This window comes from Rhinopithecus bieti, unplaced genomic scaffold, assembly GCF_001698545.2.
Source record: "Rhinopithecus bieti isolate Rb0 unplaced genomic scaffold, ASM169854v2 scaffold_9899, whole genome shotgun sequence".
Lineage (NCBI taxonomy): Eukaryota > Metazoa > Chordata > Mammalia > Primates > Cercopithecidae > Rhinopithecus > Rhinopithecus bieti.
In genome coordinates, this window is record NW_016806979.1 from 7,296,768 (window position 1) to 7,302,879 (window position 6,112).

General features: G+C 49.2%; 1 protein-coding gene across 3 annotated transcripts in view; it reads left to right on the top strand.

Moving 5' to 3' along the window:
• The first annotated feature begins 694 nt into the window (after positions 1-694).
• Positions 695-6,112, top strand: part of CPAMD8 (C3 and PZP like alpha-2-macroglobulin domain containing 8) — a 120,964-nt gene continuing 115,546 nt past the window's right edge. For 2 of the 3 annotated variants that reach the window (XM_017879539.1, XM_017879537.1), the window contains exons 1-2: positions 695-890; positions 2,567-2,589. The gene's annotated coding sequence lies outside the window, so the exon portion shown is untranslated. The remainder of the gene's footprint in view (positions 891-2,566; positions 2,590-6,112) is intronic. The other variant, XM_017879538.1, reaches the window with a different exon arrangement.

Sequence of the window (6,112 nt, forward strand, 5' to 3'; positions counted from 1 at the left end):
TGAGGATGAAGTGGTATCCTGCCGGTTACCTGACTTGTGGAGGAGAGTATTTCAGACGGTGGGCATGACATGTGCAAAGGTCCTGGGCCAGATGGGCCGGGCATGGTGGCTCACACCTGCAATCCCAGAACTTTGGGAGGCTAAGGAGAGTGGATCATTTGAGGTCAGGAGTTTGAGATCATCCTGGCCAACATGGCAAAACCCTGTCTCTACTAAAAAGACAAAAATCAGCCAGCCTTGGTGAGAGACACCTGTAATCCCAGCTACTCGGGAGGCTGAAGCACGAGAATCCCTTGAACCTGGGAGGCGGGGGTTGCAGTGAGCCAAGATCACGCCACTGCACTCCAGCCTGGGGGACAGAGCAAGTCTCTGTCTCCAGAAACAAAACAAAAACAAACAAACAAACAAACAAACCTTTTTTTAAAGGTCCGGGGGCAGAAGGAAGTAGTTGAGCAAACAGCCTGGAGGCTGGAATACAGAGAGTAAGAGGGGGTGTGTGATGCTGAAAAATCCAGTGAGGCCAGATTCTTACCCAGCATGGGGACTTCAGAGGTGAATGAGCCAATCCCTGGCCTCAAGAACTGATAGGGGGAACAAACTCCTAGAGCATCAGTGCCAGCCAGGTGTGGTCAGGAAAAGGCAGGAGTCTGCTGCGGGGAGAGCCCTGACCTAGCCGTGGTGGCAGCGAGGCCAGGGGGCTGGGGGTGAAAACTTCACCTCGGATCTCCTTTCCTACAGGGGTTACCTGATTGCAGCTCCCTCTGTTTTTCGCGCGGGTGTGGAGGAAGTCATCAGCGTGACCATCTTTAACTCCCCAGGGGAAGTCGTGATCCACGCTCAGCTGGTGGCCCAGGGTGAGCCGGTGGTGCAGAGCCAGGGAGCCATCCTGGGTAGGTCACTTGGGTGCCGGACCAGGACTTCCTCTTCTTTTGCAAAGTGGAGCCATTTGCTGGCCTTCAGGACTGGGACAGTGTGGGTGTTGCTTGGCTTCCCTTCTGCCCTAAATCCCCAGGGGCACGAGAGGGAGAGAGGGAGGACAGGTTGCATTCTCCTCATTCTACAGATGGAGAGAGTAAAGCCCAGAAAGGGCAGCTCAGCTCACAGTTCCTCAGCAGCCCTAGTTGTGTGGGTGCAGATCTGGGCAGAATGGGGGCACCCACCTGTGTCAGCTTTGACCAGAGGTGGGACAGGGGACCTGGAGGAGATCGCGTGACTCCCTCCGACCTTTTGTTGGGTTTCCAGCACACCTGAACCATTAGACTCAGACCTGGACTCACAGGCCTGTTACTAAGTGCAGCTCAGGCCCTCAGCCAGTCTCTCCCCCTCACTCTTTGGTCAAATTCAGACAGCAACAGCCTCAGCCTCCTGGGCAAGATGGTGAATGAGATCCCTGGCCCAGAAAGCTGTAGTCTCCCAGGGGAGGTAGACTCATTCCTCATGTCGAGAATGCTGTAGCCACAGGAGACACAGACAAGGTCAGGGGCTCCAAGGCCACTGAAGCAGCACTTGTCTCCTGGGGAGGTGTGGTCAGAGAAGGTGAAATGTGGAAGCTTCTAGAACCTTCTAGAAGCCCTTCTAGTCCTAGAAGAACCAGGTACTCCTGACTTGGGTGGCTGGCTAACTGAAACCCAACTCCAGTTGGCTTCTGCAACAGTTTATGGTCTCTCATAACTAGAAAGAAAGTCCACTGGTATTTCTTGCTGGCTTCTTGCCCTACCTCCTGATGCAGCCAGGTCTCCCTTTAAGATCAGGGGAAGCACCAGTTTTCCAAGATGGCTGGATAAAGTCCCAGGATTCCCTCTGATTGGCCTATCTTGGGTCATATGCTCAACCCTGAGCCAATCACTGTGACCAGAGGCGAGGGCTTGTGCTGATTGGTTCATTTTGGGTCATGTGCTCAACCCTGAACCAATCACTGTGGCCAGGGGGAAGGCCTATGCAAATTGGCTTAGAGCTCCAGGAAGGTGGATGGAGGGCTTGGGAGCCACGTGGATTGTGTGCTGGGCAGGTAGCTTGTCTAAGGGAATTGACGATCTGTTAGCAGGAAATGGGATAATTGTTGCTGGCAGGCAAAAATAATAGATACCTAATTGAGTCCTGGAGGCCAGAAACCTAGTACAGTACCACAGATGATTCAGTGTGGGTAGCAGAGTGAGGTGATAGGAGAACAGTCAGGTCCACTAGGGACCTCGGTCACCTCTTCTTTCTCTCCACCCTTCTCCTTGTTCCTCTCTCCTGGTGTTTTCCCATTACTCCCCTCACAGCTTACTTTGGGCAGGAGCCGGGGTGAAGTAAATCAAGTACTTAGGCAGGCCAGCTTTCCCCTGAATAGCTCAGCTTTGTCCATCCCCTCTGGCCTTCAGCTTGTGCCAGCTTGGAGGAAACCTCTGGCTTCTGCCAGAGGCCCAGCCTGGCCCAGGCCAGGCCAGCATGACCCAGGGTGGTGTGTTTGTTCACATGAAACCCGTTTGGGTTAAGAAAGTTTGTGGTTTGTGAGGCTGCAGCTCAGGGAGGCAGGGCAACACGGCTCTTCATTTAACTTGTTTCGTTTTATTTTCATTTTTAGATAAAGGGACAATCAAACTCAAGGTAAGCTGTTAATTTTTAAAAGCATAAACCTGACCTTGGAAATAAAGAATTGAATTGGAATGGAACAAGAGAAATTGCATGTGTTGTGAGAAAATCATTTTAAAAGGAGATGTAAAAAATGAATAATGAGGTTTGTGCCATGCTCACACCTGCAATCCCAGCACTTTGGGAGGCTGAGGTGGGTGGATCTCTTGAGCCCAGGAGTTCAAGGCCAGCCCGGAAAACATGGTAAAATCCTGTCTCTACAAAAAAATACAAAAATTAGCCATTAGCCAGGCATGGTGGTGCACGTCTGTTGTCCCAACCACTTGGGAGGCTGGGGTGGGAGGATCGCTTGAGACTGGGAGGTTGACGCTGCAGTGAGCTTTGATCGCACCACTGCATTCCAGCCTGGGCAAGAGAGTGAGACCCTGTTTAAAAAAAAAAAAAAAAAGAATAAAGAAATTTAGAAAAGGAGAAATCCACCAATAATCCAGTTTTCATACTTTTCACTTTTTCATGTTTTCCACACATTCTTGTTCATGCACATACATTTTCTTTTCCAGTTTCATTTTTCTTTTCCTAGTTTCATTTAAAGGACATACATCATTGGCCGGGCTCAGTGGCACATGCCTGTAATCCTAGCACTCTGGGAGGCTGAGGTGGGTGGATCACCTGAGGTCAGGAGTTCGAGACCAGCAGTCAGGAGTTCGAGACCAGCCTGGCCAAGGTGGTGAAACCCCATCTCTACTAAAAATACAAAAGTTAGCTGGGCGTGGTGATGCACTACTGTAATCCCAGCTACTTGGGGAGCTGAGGCAGGAGAATTGCCTCAACCCAGGGGATGGAGGTTGCGGTGAGCCAAGATCATACCACTTCACTCCAGCCTGGGTGACAGAGCGAAACTCCATCGCAAAAAAAAACAAGACAAAACAAAACAGAACAAACACCATGGTGTTTCCTATTCCCTCTTATCACATTGCTGTAAACAACTTCTATGTTTCCAAGTCTCTGTAATTGGAATTTCCATCTTATTGTAAACAACATCCTATCGCACCCCTCTTAAATATCAGTTTGCTAAGCCCCCAGCTTGTACAGGTTAGATTTTTTTTAGATTGTTTCAGTGTTTTTTTTTTTTTTTTTTTTTTTTTTGAGATGAGGTCTCTCTCTGTCACCCAGGCTGGAGTGCAATGGTACAATCTCAGCTCACTGCAACCTCTGTCCCCTGGGTTCAAGCGATTCTCATGCCTCAGCCTCCCGAGTAGCTGGGACCTCAGGCACGCATCATCACGACTGGCTTTTTTTTTCTTTTTCCTTTTTTTTTTTTTTTTTTAGTAGAGATGGGGTTTTACCACGTTGGCTAGACTGGTCTGAAACTCCTGAGGTCAAGTGATCCACACACCTTGGCCTCCCAAAGTGCTGGGATTACAGGCATGAGCCACCCTGCCTGGGCTGTTTTTAGTGTTTTGATACTGTAATCTGTAAGTCGCCAGAATGTTTGTACGTAAAGCTGTATTGGCATACTGGATGCCTTCTTTAGGGTAAGCACCCAGATAGAAGAATTACCAGCAGGACCCAAGCCTCTCACTGGGTCTTGCTGTGTCCTAGAATACACGGCAGTACCTGTTCATGGAACCACCTGCAGTACATTAGGGATCAAATTTCTCCACTGCTTCTCAGACATTGAATATTGTTATTTTTAAATTATTATATGTAATAAACTATGTAAATAATTCTATGACATGGGTTTTCAAACTGGAGTCCTTGGATTTCAGAGATTATGTAAGCCCTGAAATTGCAGGCATTGAGGGGTTAGCTATTCCTTAACTTTTACCACATGCTCACAGGAGTCTACAAATGAATGGGCTAAATTGAGAATTATTTTAAATTATAATGCGCCCATCTCCGTTGATCAGAATGGAGACTGAGGTGGTTCCTTTTGTGTGAGGTATACCACTAGTGCCTAATTGCTGCGGAGCAGTGGTCTTCTTGCCTTACTTTTTTTTTTTTTTTGAAGCAGTCTTGCTTTTTCTCCCAGGCTGGAGTGCAGTGGTGCAATCTTGGCTCACTGCAACCTCCACTTCCCAGGTTCAAGTGATGCTCCTGCCTCAGCCTCCCCAGGAGCTGGGATTATAAGTGTGCACCACCACACCTGGCTAATTTTTGTATTTTTAATAGAGATGGGGTTTCATCATGTTGGCCAGGCTGCTCTCAAACTCCTGACCTCAGGTGATCTGCCCACCTCAGCCTCCCAAAGTGTTGGGATTACAGGAGTGAACCATGGCACCTGGCCTCTCCCTTATATTTGATGATAGAACCCTTTCTCTAAGGCAGCAGTTCTCACTCAGGGGTGCTTTTGCCCTACAGGGGACATTTCGTAAAGTCTGGAGACATTTTTGCTTGTCACAGCTGGGGTGGGGGCTGGGCGGTGCCAAGTGCTACTGGCATCTGGTGGGTGGAGGCCACGGCTGCAGCTCAACATCTTACAATGCACAGGATCCCCTACAGCAAAGAAGGATGTGGCCCCAGAAGTCCACATTCAGGAACCCCTGAACCAAAACCCTAGAGCAGCAGTCCCCAACCTTTTTGGCACCAGGGACCAGTTTCACGGAAGACAGTTTTGCCACGGACCAGGGAGCAGAAGAAATGGTTTCAGAATGATTCAGGTGCATTCCATTTATTGTGTGCTTAATTTCTATTATTACGTTGTAATATATAACGAAGTAATGATATAACTCACCATAATGGAAGAATCAGTGCAAGCCTTGAGCTTGTTTTCTTTCAACTAGATGGTCCCATCTGGGGGTGATGGGAGACAGTAACAGATCGTCACGCATTGGATTGTCATAAAGAGCACGCAACCTAGACCTCTCCCATGCACAGTTCACAATAGGGTTCACACTCCTATGAGAATCTAATATCGCCGCTGATCTGATGGGAGGCGAAGCTTAGGCAGTAATGTGAGCGATGGGGCGTGGCTGTAAATACAGATGGAGGTTCATTTGCTCACCCACTGCTCACCTCCTGCTCTGTAGCCCTGTTCCTAACAGGCCACAGATTGGTACCAGTCTGTGGCCCAGGGGTTGAGGGTCCCTGCCCTACAGCTTCAATACCTACAGAAGCATAGGGAAAAAAGAGAAAAAATGAAGTCCCTAGAGCTCCCTTTCCTGGCTTCCTGTCATGAGATTTCCCTCCCTCCCTCCCTCCCTTCTCCTCCTCCTCCTCCTCCTCCTCCTCCTCCTCTCTCTCTCTCTCCCTCTCTCTCTCTCTCTCTCCTTCCCTCTCTTCCTGTTTTTCTTTTTCTGTCTCTCTCTTTCTCCTTTCCTGGCTTCATGTGGTTTGATTTCTCTCTCTCTCTTTTTGGAGACAGAGTCTCGCTCTCTTGCCCAGGCTGGAGTGCAGTGGCATGATCTCAGCTCACTGCAACCTCTGCCTCCCGGGTTCAAGTGATTTTCTTGCCTCAGCCTCCCGAGTAGCTGGCACTACAGAAGCCCCCCGCCCCCACCACGCCCAGCTAATTTTTGTATTTTCAGTAGAGACGGGG